An 18357-nucleotide genomic window follows, 5' to 3' on the forward strand; every position below is an offset into this window, starting at 1 on the left:
ACTCCACAAAGACGGCAGGCATGTGCTTGGGTGCGTTTGTCTGTGTAGGTGCGTGTTTGTGCATAACCAGAAGTGAAGGCTGGTACAGGGAGCATTCTGGTAGTGTTATGTGATGTGTTAGTGTAACTCGCTTGATATATGTGCCATAAAAATTAATAATAGGCTGCCACTTTTGTTCAGTCATGTAAAGTATATAAAGTTATTACAATGGGTTGATTTCTTCAGGACAGATTTTATAATAAAAGGAAAAAGCAGAAGTAATTCTTGGATGGTGTGAATAATTAATATTTTATAAGTGGCAAATTGGTTCTAATGATAAACAAGAACATCAATACTTTTAAGAAGTTTAATCATCAGAAAATTACAAGTCATCAATGTGTTCTCCAGAAGATAAGAATATTAGGTTGAATGGATTCGGGTTTTTTGTAGATCTTTAGTTTATTTATATTATAATGTTGTTACAAATTGTTTTTATTCATTGTCCATACATGGCACCAAAGGAAAATTGGCAAGATTGTCACTTGGGTTGTAGTATATTACAGACACCAAATACTTCAGAAAATAGCATGTTTTAACATTATCAACTCAAATATTTAATTGTCAAGAGATGTTGAGAGCATTGTAAAAATCCACTCATGAAAGTAAAATGAAATACCCATAAGTTACAAGGCTTTTTCTACCTCATACCTGGTGCAATAAACAATTTTTAGTATGCTTTTATTAGGTCTACAAAAAAACATAATAAGCCCAGCAGAATCCAAATGCAGTGAAAACAAATATCAATCTAAAAGGAGGCACAAACATTGCTTTTCTGTTGTTCTGCTACAGGATGACTTTACAGGGTGAAATAAGCAAAAGGAAATTTAAAGCAATAGCTTTGGGTGTTTGATTTATTAAGAATTTGGGTGAAACACTGATGCCATATGTGAGTATGAGATTTCTCCCCCAAAAATAGAGAATTTGAGGTATCCTGCAGAAGCAAAATGTTCGACTAATTTTGCCACAAATGAAGACATTTTATCCAAGAAAAACACACAGTACAGTGCCCTCTTTGTCAAATGAGGGGCCAGGTCTTACTACATTGGTAGAGATGGATGCCAATAAAGGTGCAATGGTTCAGACAGTCTTACGTTTGAGGCATTTTGATTTCAATAGCATAAAACCTATAAAACAGCAGCTTTCATTAACCTGAGGCAACCACAAAATGCTGAAGTGTGGCTCGACTTTCATTTCCCATCGGTAAGACTGACTCCCCAGGAACGAGAAGCTGACACCCTGGGGGTGCTGGGCTCTGCCAGGAATGTCCCCGGCATTTACAAAACCAAAATATGCCTTCCACCGCACAGCAAAGTTCTCCCACAAACATCCTACCCTAATACTTTCTATCTAATGTGTATTCTTACAAAATAGAAGGAGAAAAAGTCAAGATACAGAAGATCATAAAACAGAATGTGACAAGGAGGAAGAGGACATTTGTAGGCGGCCTAACTACTCTGAATCTGGAAACATGAGGAAATGCATGAGCACATAAAACAAAAAGGTCTTGATGACCCAAAGAAGACATCCACTCCCATAAAGGGAGAAAATGACCCAAAATAAAGCCTGCTTCAGGGGATGCACCCAGAGACGGTGAAGAAGGGAGCCAGAATGGGCCACGTTCCCCCCAGGTGCCGTGCTTTGAATGTTGTACTTGGGCCATGCTAGCTCTCTGTGGCAGGAACCCATTCTGGTCTGGGAAAGTCTGACTGGGGTAACCAAGGAAACCAGATGCCTAGGCAACAGAAAACTACAATCCACACTAGGAAATATGAAGATATGGCCCAGTCAAAGGAACAAACTTACACCTCAACCAAGATACAGCTGAGATATTGTTTAGCTTTAATGAAACAGTGAATTAAAGATTTTCAAAGAAATATGCTAAATCAAATCAAAAACCAAATCAATGAGTTCAGGGAAGATATGGCAAAAGAGATGAAGGATATAAAGAAAATACTGGGCGAACATAAGGTAGAAATCGAAAGTTTGAAAAAACAACTGGTAGAATCTATGGAAATGAAAGGCAAAACGCAAGAGATGAAAAACACAGTGGAAACATAGAACAGCAGATCTCAAGAGGCAGAAGAAAACACTCAGGAACTGGAGAACAAATCACCTGAAATCCCACACACAAAAGAACAGATAGGGAAAAGAATGGAAAAATAGGAGCAATGGCTCAAGGAACTGAATGACACCATGAAGCACGTGAATGTACATGTCATGGGTGTCCCAGAAGGAGAAGAGAAGGGAAAAAGGGCAGAAGCAATCAGAGGAAATAATCAGTGAAAATTTCCCATCTCTTATGAAAGACATAAAATCCAAGAAGCACAGTGTACCCCAAACAGAAGAGATATGAATAGGCCTACACCAAGACACTTAATAATCAGATTATCAAACATCAAAGACAAAGAGAGAATCCTGAAAGCAGCAAGAGAAAAGCGATCCATTACATACAAAGGAAGCTTGATAAGACTATGCGTGGATTTCTCAATAGAAACCATGGAGGCAAAAAGGAAGTGGGGTGATATATTTAAGATACTGAAAGAGAAAAACCACCAACCAAAAACCCCATATCCAGCAAAACTATCCTTCAAGTATGAGAGAGAGTTAAAATATTCTCTGACAAACAGACAATGAGAGAGCTTGTTGTAAGCAAGATACCTGCTCTGTGGGAAATACTAAAGGGAGCACTACAGACAGATAGGAAAAGACAGGAGTGAGAGGTTTGGAACACAATTTTGGCTGATGGTAGCACAGCACTGTAAGTACACTGAACAAAGAGGACTGTGAGTATGGTTGAAAGAGAAAGGTTAGGAGCATGTGGGACACCAGAAGGAAAGAGGAAAGATAAAGACTGGGACTGTAAAACCCAGGGAAACCTAGAGTGCTCAACAACTGTGATAAAAGGTACAAATATGTTTTTACATGAGAGAGAACAAATGAACATCAATCTTGCAAGGTGTTAAAAATAGGGTGGTATTGGGGGAAAAATATAATCAATGCAAACTAGAGACTATAGTTGGCAGAAACATTGTATTATGCTTTCTTTGACGTGGCAGGGGCAATGCACCAAAGCTGGATGCCTGTGAGAGGGGGATATAAGGGAAAGGTATGGGACTCTTGGCATTGGTGATGTTGTCTGACTCTTTTATTATACTTTAATTCTATCTTTCCTTTCGTTGTTTTTTAGCTGTCATCTTTTTTTTCTTTCTTTTTATTTTTCTTTTGTCTCTCCACCTTCTTTGACTCTCTGTGGAAAAAAATGGAAATGTCCTTAGATAGATAATAGTGATGGTGCTGAACACAGAAATATGTGACTATACAGGGAACCATCGACTGTTTACTTAGGATGGAACATATGGTGTGTGAACAAAACCTTCTTAAAAAAAAATGGGTTGATGAAGAAATCTTGAGGGCATTATATTGAGTGAAATAAGTCTGACACAAAATATTGCATGGTGTCACTGATATGAACTAATTTTAAAATGTAAACTCATTGACATGAAATATACATTACCAGGATATAGAATGAGGCTAAAGAATGGGGAGTAGTTGCTTATTATGAACAGAATGTTCAACTAGGTTGAACTGAAGTGTTTGGAAATGGACAGAATTGACAGTAGCATGTTATTGTGAGAATAACTAACAGTGCTGAAAGGTGTGTGAATGTAGTGGAAAGGGTAAGCTCAGAGTCATGTATGTCACCGGAAGCAAAGTTGGAGGTTAAAAGATGGAAATGTATAAAACAGCGAATTTTGTGGTGGACAATCTCTGTGATTAACTGTACAAATAGAAATCTCTTTCATGAACTAGAACAAATGTATGACACTATAACTAGCATTTCATAATACAAGGATATATAGGGAAAAAATATACCTATTACAAACTATGTACTACAGTTAGTATTTAACATTCTTTCATCAACAGTAACAAAGGATTTGAGTTTTTTATTTTTACTTCTTTTCTGGAATAATGAAAAGGTTCTAAAAATTGAAAAAAAAATTAATTGTGACGGATGCACAGCTGTATGATGGTACTGTGGACAACTGATTATACATGTTGGATGACTGTATGATATATGAACAATCTCAATAAAATTGAATTAAAAAAAATTATCTATGCTGAGTAGATAAAACAACAACTTTTAAAGACAAGGATGACCACCACCACTTTCACACAAAATAACTGCTCAGACTTTAGAAATCAGATGTAAAAATGAAAGCAATTGTTGCCGTTGTATGCATTCCACTTTCAGCTGTGACAGGCAATAAAACGTGGGGGGCTGGGGGGCCGGGGTGGAGGCCTCAGCTAGCGGGGTCCCCCCACCCCCACTGTGGCATATTCTTTTCACCTGGGATCGGCCAGACCGAGTGAATCGGTCTCTGGGTGGGGCCTGGGCACCGGATGTGCTTTTTTCAGCTGTCCCGGAGAAGAGCCACGGCCAGCTCCCCTCTTCCACCTGGCACAAATCTGGTGGCACGTGGAGCCCGTGTGAAACCACTATCCCGGATTCCCTCTCTCCTCACTGCCCCGTCTCTAGCCCTTGCAGGAAGCAACCAGGGATGATGGGAGGAAATCGGAGGTGAGGGGACGCTCACGGCCAAATACTTCAGAGGCCAGCATGGGAGACCCGGGTCAGGTGGGCACCGAGAGGCACCCGGGGGGCAATACACAGGGCACTGGGGCGAGCAGAAGTGATCTGCCCAGACGATGCCAAGTTCCGACACAATTGACGTTCTTCTTCTAGACTCCCACATTGACTTTGTTTTAATTTTCTAGTCTTACATCAATTTTATAACCTTAAGATCTTTTTTTAAGAAAACACAATATACACCAAAGTATTTAAGCCCCTAAGTGCGTGCCACTGTGAAAGTTCAGGAACATTGGTTCTGCTTCCCAAGGAATGTAGAGTGTGCATCCAATAAAATCAATACAGATCAAGTGCTTACCGTAGGGGGATCAATTCATGCCAGTGTCCTGGGACTTTCCCTGCTTCCCAGGATCCCCTGTCATCTGTGGGCTCCCCACTTACCACATGTGGACCCCGTGCTCAGCAGGTCACACATCTTAGCTGGTGGAGCCCTCACCGCCACCCCCTCGGATGACGGGAATCAAAGGGTGGGGAGCCCGGGCAGGAGTCGGACGGCAGAGCCCCAGCACTTGAGGATACCAAACCAAACGGAGGGTGGAAGAAACGACAGGACAGCGTGAGGCTAATTCCTGACTAACACTGTGATCCTGGAAAAGTGAGAGTGCGCCTGGGCTGCAGGGCGGAGGATCCGAGATGGGGGTGCAGTGCAGGGGAGGAGGGAGAGCAAGGACGAGGTGCAGACCCAGCCCAAGGCCAGAGAGGCACACAGCGGGCTCCGTCCCCCTCACTGCTGCGCCACCTGCAAACCGGAGAACAAACCCAACAGGAGGATGGTGTGTGCATGGCTGGGGTGTGCTCAGACATGATCCCCAACTTCCCCCCGGGGCTCCCGCCAATGCTGCAGAGCTCAGGCCCGTCTAGGAGGATTTACCCATCTAGCACCCTGGAAGGAATTCTCGTTGTGCCATTACAGAGTATCCTGAGAATAATTATTGGATAAATACATGTCGTAGATTTTTCAAAGACTTAACTGCACTGTGCCTGTGGTTTTTTCCTTGCAGTAATTAATGCAGCTCTGACGCATCAATCAATCCACAGGGAGTTCTCAAATGCGGTCTCACATCAGATGCCCATAGTGACTAGTCATGCCACACGTCGCACACAGACACAGCTCAACACTGGTTTCGTGTGTGGTTAAGCAGGCCCATATTCTTCAACAAAAAGACACAGAAAACACTAATCCCTGATCTCAGTTGAAAACAGGGCAGCCAATGTTCAAAAGCGTGCAGAATGACTGCGTGAGTCTCCTGCAGCCCAGGCTCTGTGTTCCAGGTGAGGCTGGGGCTGGAGGGACAGGCAGGAAAAGAGCCAGCCAGGTAGAGAGGTCAGCAACAGGGTGTCAGGACCCAAAACACATGTCTCAGGACAGACAGACAGGATATGGGTACAGCCTGACAGACAAGTGAACAGAACATTCAGTACCCATGAGTCAAGTTGGGTGCAAGAGAAAGATGAAACCCAGAATGTCAGGCAAATGTGGCACAGGACTATTGGGGGTGGAGGTGGGATTAGGAACTAAAGGGTTGGAAATCTGCCCCGGGTATAATGCCCATAGCCGAGAACCCAGGTGGCGGGAGGTGAGACTCATGCCCAGAGCTGGGAACCCAGGCGGTGGGAGATGAGAATCACACCTGTAGCTGAGAACCCAGGCGGCCGGGGATGAGAACCAGGCAAATGCAGATGCCCAATGTGCCGTCAGCCCACGGACACTGTAATCAGCTCCCATGAAGTCAGGGTCCAGCCCCAAGACCCACAGCCAGGGGCTCTCAGCGGGAGGATGGGGGCACCTGGTGGAAACGGGAAGTGAGGAGAAAGCCGGGAGAGCTGATTGTGAGCTACATGTCGGCTTTACAGTTTTCTACATAAAACTGATGTGGAAATGTTTCTATCTGGTCTATTATGCAATTTGGACATCAATTCTGATTAATAAAAACCAAAACTTGTATTTTCATTTTCATTGCTGCAGTCCAACCATAAGAAAAACAGAAACGTCTATCCTCCCTGACACACTCGCCGTCTTGCAATTCATAAAGCTCCTCCCAAAGGTGTGCCCTGGGACACGACACCACATTTACAGCCTTCCTCCCAAAACCTCTACTTCCCCATCCACACAGCCTCCCCAGCACACGCGTTTTGACGTTTCCCCGTCTGCCCCTTCTATTGGTGGCAGCTGGTTCTCCTTTCCACACAGATGGAGCACCCTGAGCTGGTCCATCAATGAAAGGCACGTGCACCTTGGGACAGCTCTGTCATCAGCCCTCGATCCTTTCCCCTACTGAGACTAGGAATACGAGTTTCTCAAATTCCTGACCCTTTTGCTTGGAGAAGTACTAGAACCAACCAGAAGTTTCCACCCTTTGCAATGTGCACTTTTCTCTAGGCTGGAAGGACTGGCTGGATGGTTAATGGGATTCCACTTTACAAAGGGGTCACTCATTTTCCTACTGATTAGTCTCAACACAGAAATGTCAGTCATCAGCTCTATACATATTCTTAAATTTAAATGAGGCTGCTAAAATATCACTTGTGGCAGAGATAAGCAAACTTCTCAAATTCAGTTGGGAAATAACACAATTGAGATTCTCTTGCTGAATGTATTTCTTATGCAGAAGTCAGGCTAGAAAGGGGCTGGATTCTCTTTTTTGGGTGGTGTGGAAGGGGAGCCAGCAATCGGTAATCAGAAAACTTAAGTAGTGGCTAACATACAAATGCTAGCAAGTTCATTTTAAACACAAAGAGTTCAAAATCAGGAGTGTCTTTTCCGCTAGGTTGTCCTGGTCATCTAATTTAGTTTTAAAAACCAATAACCCTGATCTTGGGACAGAATGCCATCTATAAATGATAAAGCACAAATCCTCAATGGGAAAAGAAAAATTAATGCAAATACTGGGCAGGATTGTGACTTCTTGATGCTATTCAGATTAAAAGGGACTTCAAAACACTGTGGGCTGTATGCATATCCATCATTTTCAAAATATACTAAGTCTACTGCAAATTCTGCCTGGATTGACATTTCTGGCTCTCAATTTAACAGCAAATTGAAATCTGGGCTATTCTGCTAAAACGTAGGGCACTTCCCAGAGGTCTTTGCTGAGTTTGAAGAGGTGATGGGTTGTTGTGGGATTTTGCCTCCCGTGCTAGGAACTGGGGGCAAAGCTGAGCAGCATATTCACTTCCTGTCCCCAAGGAGCCCAGGACCTAAAAACAAACTAGACTTTGGCTTGACAGAAGTCACGATCCTGGTCATCTGTGTGAATTGCAGAACTCTGAGGGGCACTTCTACTTTACGGGGTTCCTGCCGAGGACAGAAGGCACAGGTGAAATAAACAAGGCACTGGGACGAGACGTATTTTTATGAGAGCAGAAGGCTGAGGGTAGGAATCGTTTGCTGACTTCTTGGTTAATAAAGGTCATTAACCAACTCAGACTGTGTAATAAACATAGGTTACTAGGTTAGGCTACAGTGACGGCTTTTTGAAAAACTGCAAGAATCCTTATTGCATTCACCCTCAACTGGAATTAGATTTAAACACGAACTGATCCACAATGAATGCCAAATTTTAGCAAGCTAATGCATGGAGCAAAGCTGTTTCTCTATATCTCAAGTCAAACTTTAATTTGAGTATGTTTATCGATACAACATTTATTGAATGTCTACTATAATTCCATGTTGGTGCAAGTGACGGAACGGAGAACAAAGCAGACAGAAAGATTTTATTCTAACGGAGTCCAGGGCAAGGCCACCCACTGGGCAGTGGACTCCGGGTGTCAGTCTCTGTCTGAGTATTTTGAGTGAGGACAGCAGGATGCAACCCTAACAGCTGGGAAGAGGCCAAGGGAAGGGGCAGGAATGGAGGATGGAGCTGGGGAGGAGCCCAAGGCTGCACCGAGTGTTACTGTGAATGACTATCACCCGATGAGACGGGGAACACGAAGAGAAGAACAGGTTTTAGGTGTTTGGGCGAGGAGGAGAGGAAATCAGCTTTTGGTTCCAAGCTGGTTTGAGGAGCCTATCAGGCATCCGGGGGTTGGACATTTCATCTGGGGTCTGGGGTCATCAGAGGAGGCAGGGGCTCTGGTCCCCACGTTCTGCTCTTCTGCAGAAACAACAGGTGCCAGGCAGTAAGAACCCACCCAAGCCTCGTCATCCCTCCAGGGGAGGTGCACTGGCCTCTGTAAGCCCAGGGCCTCAGTCCCTGCGGGAGAATCCACATCACCCATCGCAGATGGGGCTTGGACACAACCCCAGGCAGAGACTAGCTCAGCTGCCAGCCCAGGTAACTGGTCCTCAGAACAGCCTCCAAGCCCGAGGGCAGAGCAGACCCCGGGGTTACAGCCCACTGAGCCCTGTGTCTGGAGAGCGCTCTGGCCCCCTCTGGTTCTGCGCCTCCTCCCAGCCCCTCCCCTGGCCGCCCCCGGCCCCGGGGCTCAGGACGGGGGCTCTGCTCTCTCACTGCTGCAGGCTCTTCTCCTGCCTAAAGCACTCCCTCCCCATCTCTCTACCTGGTTAATTCCAACCCTACGTGTCACTCCATCCCAGAGCCTTCCCAACAGGGGAGGGTTAGGTATCTGGCTCAACTTCCAGAATGTAAGTTCTCTGAAGACAACAGCTGTGTCTTTTAATTGTGTGTTCCCGGCATTTACCCTTGCAGGATGTGCTAGGTAAAGGTTTGGTAAACGGTCAGGTGGGTTAGAGATGCCGGGGAAGCACCGGGGTAGGTGCCAACTGGTGCCCCGCCCTCTCAGCACATACGGAGAGCTGCAGAAGGCACCCAAGCGTCTCCTGCAACAGGAGCACTCTGATGGAGATCTGGACGGGGTGTGGGGCTAAACGCGCAGGCGCCTGGGGTGGCTGACCTGAGACTCAGGAACTTGCTTCCCGTCCGCTAAAGCAGGACCAGGCCGTCCCAAAAAGGTTCTTTCATAGCAAAATGGGGAAGTTCACAAGGTTGGAAAACTGAAAAGGTCTGTTTTGAAATACGCATCTGCTTTTCATTGCCGAACACACTCCCATACCCTCTCTGCTCCAGAGGAAAACAAAAACACATAAAACACCTAGAGCAAAAGTGAGCACAAGTTCAAACTAAGAAGGGTCCGCCCGGGGTGAGACAGGAGACACATAAACAATATGAGCAGTAACAGAAAACTCTAAGTTGAGGAAAACCAAAGAAACGCAAAGTAAACCAGAAGGTAAGTGGATGGTGGCGGGCAAATTAACTGAAGACAAACTCAAAAATGAAGAAAACATCACAGTGAAATAAGCAGGAACCAATAGGATTATTTCCACAAAAGGAAGGATACATCAAGCGAAAATAAGTTAAACTAATCTAATGCCAAAGGCAAGAGAGAGAGTTTCAAATAATACTTCCAAACATCAAAATCAAATTGGATGAAGTTTAAACAAAAGCCTTCTTTATTAAATCAAAGTAACAGTGGAGATGTTCAATGAAAACTCTTTGGTAACATGATCCATTGGAAAGTAGACTGAAAAGTAAAGAAAGCCCCAAATAATTGCATACAAAAATGAAAATATTCAGCAATCAAAGCAAGATGGGAAAATGTCAAGAGACACACATAACTAAAACAACAACAAAAACCTAAAGGAGAAAGCTTATATGTTAATGCTCATGAAACCCAAATGTGAATGAGGAAAATATTGTACTTTATGCCTCAAGGAATGAGCTGATAGTTTAACCCCTTGTCCTCACAATCAGAATTCCCTCTAACTTTTAAAAAGGACCCTAAAAATGTGACTCACATGACTGCCCGGCCACTCAACTCACAAAGTAAAACAGATCATCTTCAGAACATAAACACTGCCTCATACGTAGAAGGGGGAGAAAGAGAGAGAGTTTACATAAATAAACGTGTGCCCCTTAGCTTAGGAAATGTAGAGTATCTTGGAAAGCTCCTTGCTCTGCACCTTTCTTGCTCCAAATGAGCAATCGGGGCCCAGCATGGTCAGCGAAGGAGCTCCGCTTGCTGCACGAGAGCTCGCCTCCCTGCCCAGGGCATGCCACGGGCACCACCAGCTCCGCAAGAGACACCAGATAGTCAAGAGACATGCGTTTTACGCAATAAAATCCCAATCTAAAATTAAGGGAATCTACAGATGCTGGGAGAAAACAGCACTCCTAAATACCTAAGAATGTTTTCTTTCTTTGTCTTGTCACTAACAAGGGTGCCAGAAACCTCTCTGGCAGAACTGAAACAGATACACGAGGGCCCCGGCTTCTGCTGAAGACGGCAAAGCTGCTCCAAGCATCTCTCACGGCCAGAAAGCTCCCCCCGTGCAGCCGATCGATCAGCACCAACCCCACCGACGGGAGCCCACAAACACGCGCTTCAAAAGGGACCCGAGATCTCAAAGCAGCCGAGAAGTCATGCATCCCACTTCCTCCTTCCCCACCAGAAAAAAGGCACTGGGGATGTTTCCACTTTAGTTGTCTCTTCAGCCACGCTTTAACGTCACTGGAACATCAAAACATCGTCATCGAAAATGGAGGAATTTCCTTGGAAGCCCTCCACAAGAGAAAATTTTATTTTTAAAAATAATCATGCTGACATACATCTACAGACATGTTCTAGTTTCTAAAATATCAGTTTGGCGGTTTCATTCATTCTCCAACTATGTGCCGAGTGCTTTTCTAAGAGCTGGAGATACAGCAGCGAATAAAGCAGCCCAGCCCCTTGCTCCCCTAGAGTTGTGTTCTCGGGAGGGGGAGACAGAGGAGCAAATAAACAAGCAAACATAATATCTTGAGTGGCATCACCTGCTATGAGGGAAAAACCAAGCGAGGTAAAGGGACAGATGGGGCAGGGGGTAGAGGGCAGGGGGCAGACACACGAGGGTGTTATAGGTGATGGTGAGGTTCTGGGTTCCCTTCGGAACGGAAGAGCGAGCTCAAGAGTGGGTGGCCTGCCCTGATCTGACTTGGGTTCCAGAAGGATCTCTGTGGCTGAAAACAGGCAGGCAAGGGGGGTGGGCAATAGCAGGGGGTGTAAGTGCAGGGGAACCACGGGGAGACAGCCGAGCAGCCCCCAGGGGAGCCGGTGGCTGCTGATGGGACACTGGTAACAGCAGAGAGAGTGGCACCGATAAATATAATTTTCTTTTCCGTGGCTGCGGGGCCAGACATGGAGGGTGACAGGGACGGGGCTGCAGTGACAGAAACGTGGCCACTGCCATTTTAGTAAGCCGGGGTGCTGCGGAAAGGAGCAGGACTTTTTTCGTTAGGTGGGGCAGGGGGCCGTGGTTTCACACACATTAGGTCTGTGCGTCACTGATCATTTGAATTCGGACACAAGGTGACAGCAGGTAAAACGTGCTTTGCTTCCCTTAAAATAAATGAAATTACAAGGATATTCCTTTGTATCCCGAAATCTTTTCAGATCAACTCCGGATATCTTGTGGCAAGACCATCACTTGTGTTTTTGTTGTAAAACATATTGGTGAATCTTTAACTACTTTTACTTCATACCTCTATTTTCTAAAGTAGGAAATGTCACCAAAGATAGGGCATTGGGCATAGTAACGGGTGACTGAGAATGACACAAGCTCACATGTGCCCCAAAGAATCAGCTTTTTCATACAAGGTGTGGTTTAAGGACTTTTTCATCAAGGTGTGGTTTGAGTTACCGGGACGGCTCCTGCTGGCCCCAAATCTCTCCCCGCCGCCTTCCATGGAGTCCGAAATTCAAAACCTGCTTGTGCTCCTTCTTAACCATGTGCTACCCTTACGCAAGTTCTAGAGTAAGTGCAAGAACCTCCTCTCAAAGGAGATGATCTCGTTCATTCTGGCCCCATGTAGGGTCCTCTGTATAGAATAATTAGAAAAAGAAGGGGTGCGGCTTGAGAATAGAAGGGGGAGCTGGGATGACAGTGGGGGCTCATGAGGGAGCCGTGGAGACAGGAGATGGGACACGAGTCCCCTGGGTGACGCCCGCTGGGCTGGGGGTGCTGAGCCTCCGCTGGGGGCCCAAGGGCCCTCACCGGGGTCTGAGAGCCCCCTCCTCTGGCAGTCCCGTAGGGTTTTGTCGACATGGCCGACCCCAAATGCATGTCCAGTGCAGCTTCCCCTGAACCCAGAGGCCCACGGGGCATCCCCTTGAATGCTTTAACGACACGCCAGCTGGGGTCTCTGCTCTCCCATGGAAACCATTTCCCCCACAGGGTGGCCTGGGGACTGAGCGCCTCACCAGTATTGGGACAGATGGGATTCCCCGTTATGCACCTGGTATCCCTTCCACTCCCAACCTTTCCTCTGTTCACAATTACACATTACTGTGCAGGATCCACCCCCATCTCCAAGCCCCTCCCCGAGGACGTGCGTCTGTCCTGCTGCTGCTCTACACTGGCCCAGGGCCCCCGGCCCAGCACAGTGCCATGGAGCACCCGGAGGCCTGCAGGAGCCAAGGGTGATGGGCCAGGACGAGGGGCCATGGCGTGGGGGTGGGGCAGCCACCCCACAACCCCAGGACCCCGAGCTGATCAAAACGTGCTCTTGTATTGGGGCTTTATGCAACTTATTGGGCATCAACAGGGTGCACAAAGGACACTGCAGGGAGAAAGCAATAATCCCAAATCAAAAAGAAAAAAAACAGGAATCACTGAACCCTTCATTAGAGACCCAGAGAAGGGGGCCGCCTCTCATGTGTGTTTTATCTACAATGAAGCAAAATTAGCTAACGGACGAGTCACAATTCTGAACTTTCTACCCAGCCTAGGCAAGTCTGAATTTATAACTCAAAGCTTATAAAATGCAATTGATCTTATTCTCAGTAGTGTTTCATTTTAATGAAGCACAAAAAAAGGAAATTAAAAAAAAAAATCAATTGCCCAATTACAAGGGCTTTCACAGGTCACACATGTCCGCAATCATACTACTTTCTTTTCCCCAAAGAGTTAGGCTCCCCTCCTTACAAGTCCTTCCTGAGGAATTCCAGGATCTCTGTGGTGGAAAGGAAACTCGGGATCCTTTCATTCTCACATGCTTCTGTCCTCCCCACAGCCTTGCAACGGGACTGGAAGGAAGAGGAACGGGATTCGACACTTTAAGTCCTAACAAGTAGCAGCAGTTAATCCAGAGATTAGTTTATCATCCAAAAAACTTCCACCAAAATTCTAGAACTAATCCACCACCTTGGATGCAGAAAGCAGGAGAAGGTAGGAGAAAAGGGTGGACATACAAAACATAGAGAAGACTGTTGACAATCAGCAGTATTTTCCATTTAAAAAACCAACTCATGGGAGGCGGGGCAAGATGGCAGACTGGTGAGCTGTATGTTTTAGTTACTCCTCCAGGAAAGTAGGTAGAAAGCCAGGAACTGCGTGGACTGGACACCACAGAGCAATCTGTCTTTGGGCATACTTCATACAACACTCATGAAAACGTGGAACTGCTGAGATCAGCGAAATCTGTAAGTTTTTGCGGCCAGGGGACCCGCGCCCCTCCCTGCCAGGCTCAGTCCCGGGGGAGGAGGGGCTGTCAGCTCCGGGAAGGAGAAGGGAGAACTGCAGTGGCTGCTCTTATCGGAAACTCATTCTACTGATCCAAACTCCAACCATAGATAGACTGAGACCAGACACCAGAGAATCTGAGAGCAGACAGCCCAGCAGAGAGGAGACAGGCATAGAAAAAAAACAACATGAAAAACTACAAAATAAAAGCGGAGGATTTTTGGAGTTCTGGTGAACATAGAAAGGGGAAGGGCCCTGAGGCGCATATGCAAATCCCGAAGAAAAGCTGATCTCTCTGCCCTGTGGACCTTTCCTTAATGGCCCTGGTTGCTTTGTCTCTTAGCATTTCAATAACCCATTAGATCTCTGAGGAGGGCCCGTTTTTTTTTGTTTTTTTTTTTTAATCCTTTTTTCTTTTTCTAAAACAATTACTCTAAGAAGCCCAATACAGAAAGCTTCAAAGACTTGCTATTTGGGCAGGTCAAGTCAAGAGCAGAACTAGGAGAGCTCTGAGACAAAACGCAATAATCCAGTGGCTGAGAAAATTCACTAAACACCACAACTTCCCAAGAAAAGGGGGGTATCTGCTCACAGCCATCATCCTGGTGGACAGGAAACACTCCTGCCCATCGCCAACCCCATAGCCCAGAACTGCCCCAGACAACCCAGTGTGACGGAAGTGCTTCAAATAACAGGCACACACCACAAAACTGGGCGTGGACATTAGCCTTCCCTGCAACCTCAGCTGATTGTCCCAGAGTTGGGAAGGTAGAGCAGTGTGAATTAACAAAGCCCCATTCAGCCATCATTTCAGCAGACTGGGAGCCTCCCTACACAGCCCAGCAGCCCAGAACAGCCCTGGGGGGACGGCACTCACCTGTGACATAGCACAGTCATCCCTCAACAGAGGACCCGGGGTGCACAGCCTGGAAGAGGGGCCCACTTGCAAGTCTCAGGAGCCATACGCCAATACCAAGGACTTGTGGGTCAGTGGCAGAGACAAACTGTGGCAGGACTGAACTGAAGGATTAGACTATTGCAGTAGCTTTAAAACTCTAGGATCACCAGGGAGATTTGATTGTTAGAGCCACCTCCCCCCTCCCTGACTGCCCAGAAACACGCCCCATACACAGGGCAGGCAACACCAACTACACACGCAAGCTTGGTACACCAATTGGACCCCACAAGACTCACTCCCCCACTCACCAAAAAGGCTAAGCAGGGGAGAACTGGCTTGTGGAGAACAGGTGGCTCGTGGACGCCACCTGCTGGTTAGTTAGAGAAAGTGTACTCCACGAAGCTGTAGATCTGATAAATTAGAGATAAGGACTTCAATTGGTCTACAAATCCTAAAAGAACCCTATCAAGTTCAGCAAATGCCACGAGGCCAAAAACAACAGAAAACTATAAAGCATATGAAAAAACCAGACGATATGGATAACCCAAGCCCAAGCACCCAAATCAAAAGACCAGAAGAGACACAGCACCTAGAGCAGCTACTCAAAGAACTAAAGATGAACAATGAGACCATAGTACGGGAGATAAAGGAAATCAAGAAGACCCTAGAAGAGCATAAAGAAGACATTGCAAGACTAAATAAAAAAATGGATGATCTTATGGAAATTAAAGAAACTGTTGACCAAATTAAAAAGATTCTGGACACTCATAGTACAAGACTAGAGGAAGTTGAACAACGAATCAGTGACCTGGAAGATGACAGAATGGAAAATGAAAGCATAAAAGAAAGAATGGGGAAAAAAATTGAAAAAATCGAAATGGACCTCAGGGATATGATAGATAATATGAAACGTCCAAATATAAGACACATTGGTGTCCCAGAAGGGGAAGAAAAGGGTAAAGGTCTAGGAAGAGTATTCAAAGAAATTGGGGAAAACTTCCCAAATCTTCTAAACAACATAAATACACAAATCATAAATGCTCAGCGAACTCCAAATAGAATAAATCCAAATAAACCCACTCCGAGACATATACTGATCACACTATCAAACACAGAAGAGAAGGAGCAAGTTCTGAAAGCAGCAAGAGAAAAGCAATTCACCACATACAAAGGAAACAGCATAAGACTAAGTAGTGACTACTCAGCAGCCACCATGGAGGTGAGAAGGCAGTGGCACGATATATTTAAAATTCTGAGTGAGAAAAATTTCCAGCCAAGAATACTTTATCCAGCAAAGCTCTCCTTCAAATTCGAGGGAGAGCTTAAATTTTTCACAGACAAACAAATGCTGAGAGAATTTGCTAACAAGAGACCTGCCCTACTGGAGATACTCAAGGGAGCCCTACAGACAGAGAAACAAAGAAAGGACAGAGAGACTTGGAGAAAGGTTCAGTACTAAAGAGATTCGGTATGAGTACAATAAAGGATATTAATAGACAGAGGGGAAAAATATGACAAACATAAACCAAAGGATAAGATGGCTGATTCAAGAAATGCCTTCACGGTTATAACGTTGAATGTAAATGGATTAAACTCCCCAATTAAAAGATACAGATTCGCAGAATGGATCAAAAAAAATGAACCATCAATATGTTGCATACAAGAGACTCATCTTAGACACAGGGACACAAAGAAACTGAAAGTGAAAGGATGGAAAAAAATATTTCATGCAAGCTACAGCCAAAAGAAAGCAGGTGTAGCAATATTAATCTCAGATAAAATAGACTTCAAATGCAGGGATGTTTTGAGAGACAAAGAAGGCCACTACGTACTAATAAAAGGGGCAATTCAGCAAGAAGAAATAACAATCATAAATGTCTATGCACCCAACCAAGGTGCCACAAAATACATGAGAGAAACACTGGCAAAACTAAAGGAAGCAATTGATGTTTCCACAATAATTGTGGGAGACTTCAACACATCACTCTCTCCTATAGATAGATCAACCAGACAGAAGACCAATAAGGAAACTGAAAACCTAAACAATCTGATAAATGAATTAGATTTAACAGACATATACAGGACATTACATCCCAAATCACCAGGATACACATACTTTTCTAGTGCTCATGGAACTTTCTCCAGAATAGATCATATGCTGGGACATAAAACAAGCCTCAATAAATTTAAAAAGATTGAAATTATTCAAAGCACATTCTCTGACCACAATGGAATACAATTAGAAGTCAATAACCATCAGAGACTTAGAAAATTCACAAATACCTGGAGGTTAAACAACACACTCCTAAACAATCAATGGGTTAAAGAAGAAATAGCAAGAGAAATTGCTAAATATATAGAGACAAATGAAAATGAGAACACAACATACCAAAACCTATGGGATGCAGCAAAATCAGTGCTAAGGGGGAAATTTATAGCACTAAACCCATATATTAAAAAGGAAGAAAGAGCCAAAATCAAAGAACTAATGGATCAACTGAAGAAGCTAGAAAATGAACAGCAAACCAATCCTAAACCAAGTACAAGAAAAGAAATAACAAGGATTAAAGCAGAAATAAATGACATAGAGAACAAAAAAACAATAGAGAGGATAAATATCACCAAAAGTTGGTTCTTTGAGAAGATCAACAAGATTGACAAGCCCCTAGCTAGACTGACAAAATCAAAAAGAGAGAAGACACATATAAACAAAATAATGAATGAAAAAGGTGACATAACTGCAGATCCTGAAGAAATTAAAAAAATTATAAGAGGATACTATGAACAACTGTATGGCAACAAACTGGATAATGTAGAGGAAATGGACAATTTCCTGGAAACATATGAACAACCTAGACTGACCAGAGAAGAAATAGAAGACCTCAACCAACCCATCACAAGCAAAGAGATCCAATCAGTCATCAAAAATCCTCCCACAAATAAATGCCCAGGGCCAGATGGCTTCACAGGAGAATTCTACCAAACTTTCCAGAAAGAACTGACACCAATCTTACTCAAACTCTTTCAAAACATTGAAGAAAATGGAACACTACCTAACTCATTTTATGAAGCTAACATCAATCTAATACCAAAACCAGGCAAAGATGTTACAAAAAAGGAAAACTACCGGCCAATCTCCCTAATGAATATAGATGCAAAAATCCTCAACAAAATACTTGCAAATCGAATCCAAAGACACATTAAAAAAATCATACACCATGACCAAGTGGGGTTTATTCCAGGCATGCAAGGATGGTTCAACATAAGAAAATCAATCAATGTATTACAACACATTAACAAGTCAAAAGGGAA

The 18357-nt window shown here is 44.6% G+C and overlaps 1 protein-coding gene across 11 annotated transcripts in view; it reads right to left on the reverse strand.

The window, feature by feature from the left end:
* The window catches only part of NEBL (nebulette), a 341590-nt gene that overhangs the window by 8873 nt on the left and 314360 nt on the right, over nt 1-18357 (reverse strand). The gene's annotated exons all lie outside the window — the stretch shown is intronic.

This window comes from Choloepus didactylus, chromosome 5, assembly GCF_015220235.1.
Source record: "Choloepus didactylus isolate mChoDid1 chromosome 5, mChoDid1.pri, whole genome shotgun sequence".
In the NCBI taxonomy this organism is placed as follows: Eukaryota; Metazoa; Chordata; class Mammalia; order Pilosa; family Megalonychidae; genus Choloepus; species Choloepus didactylus.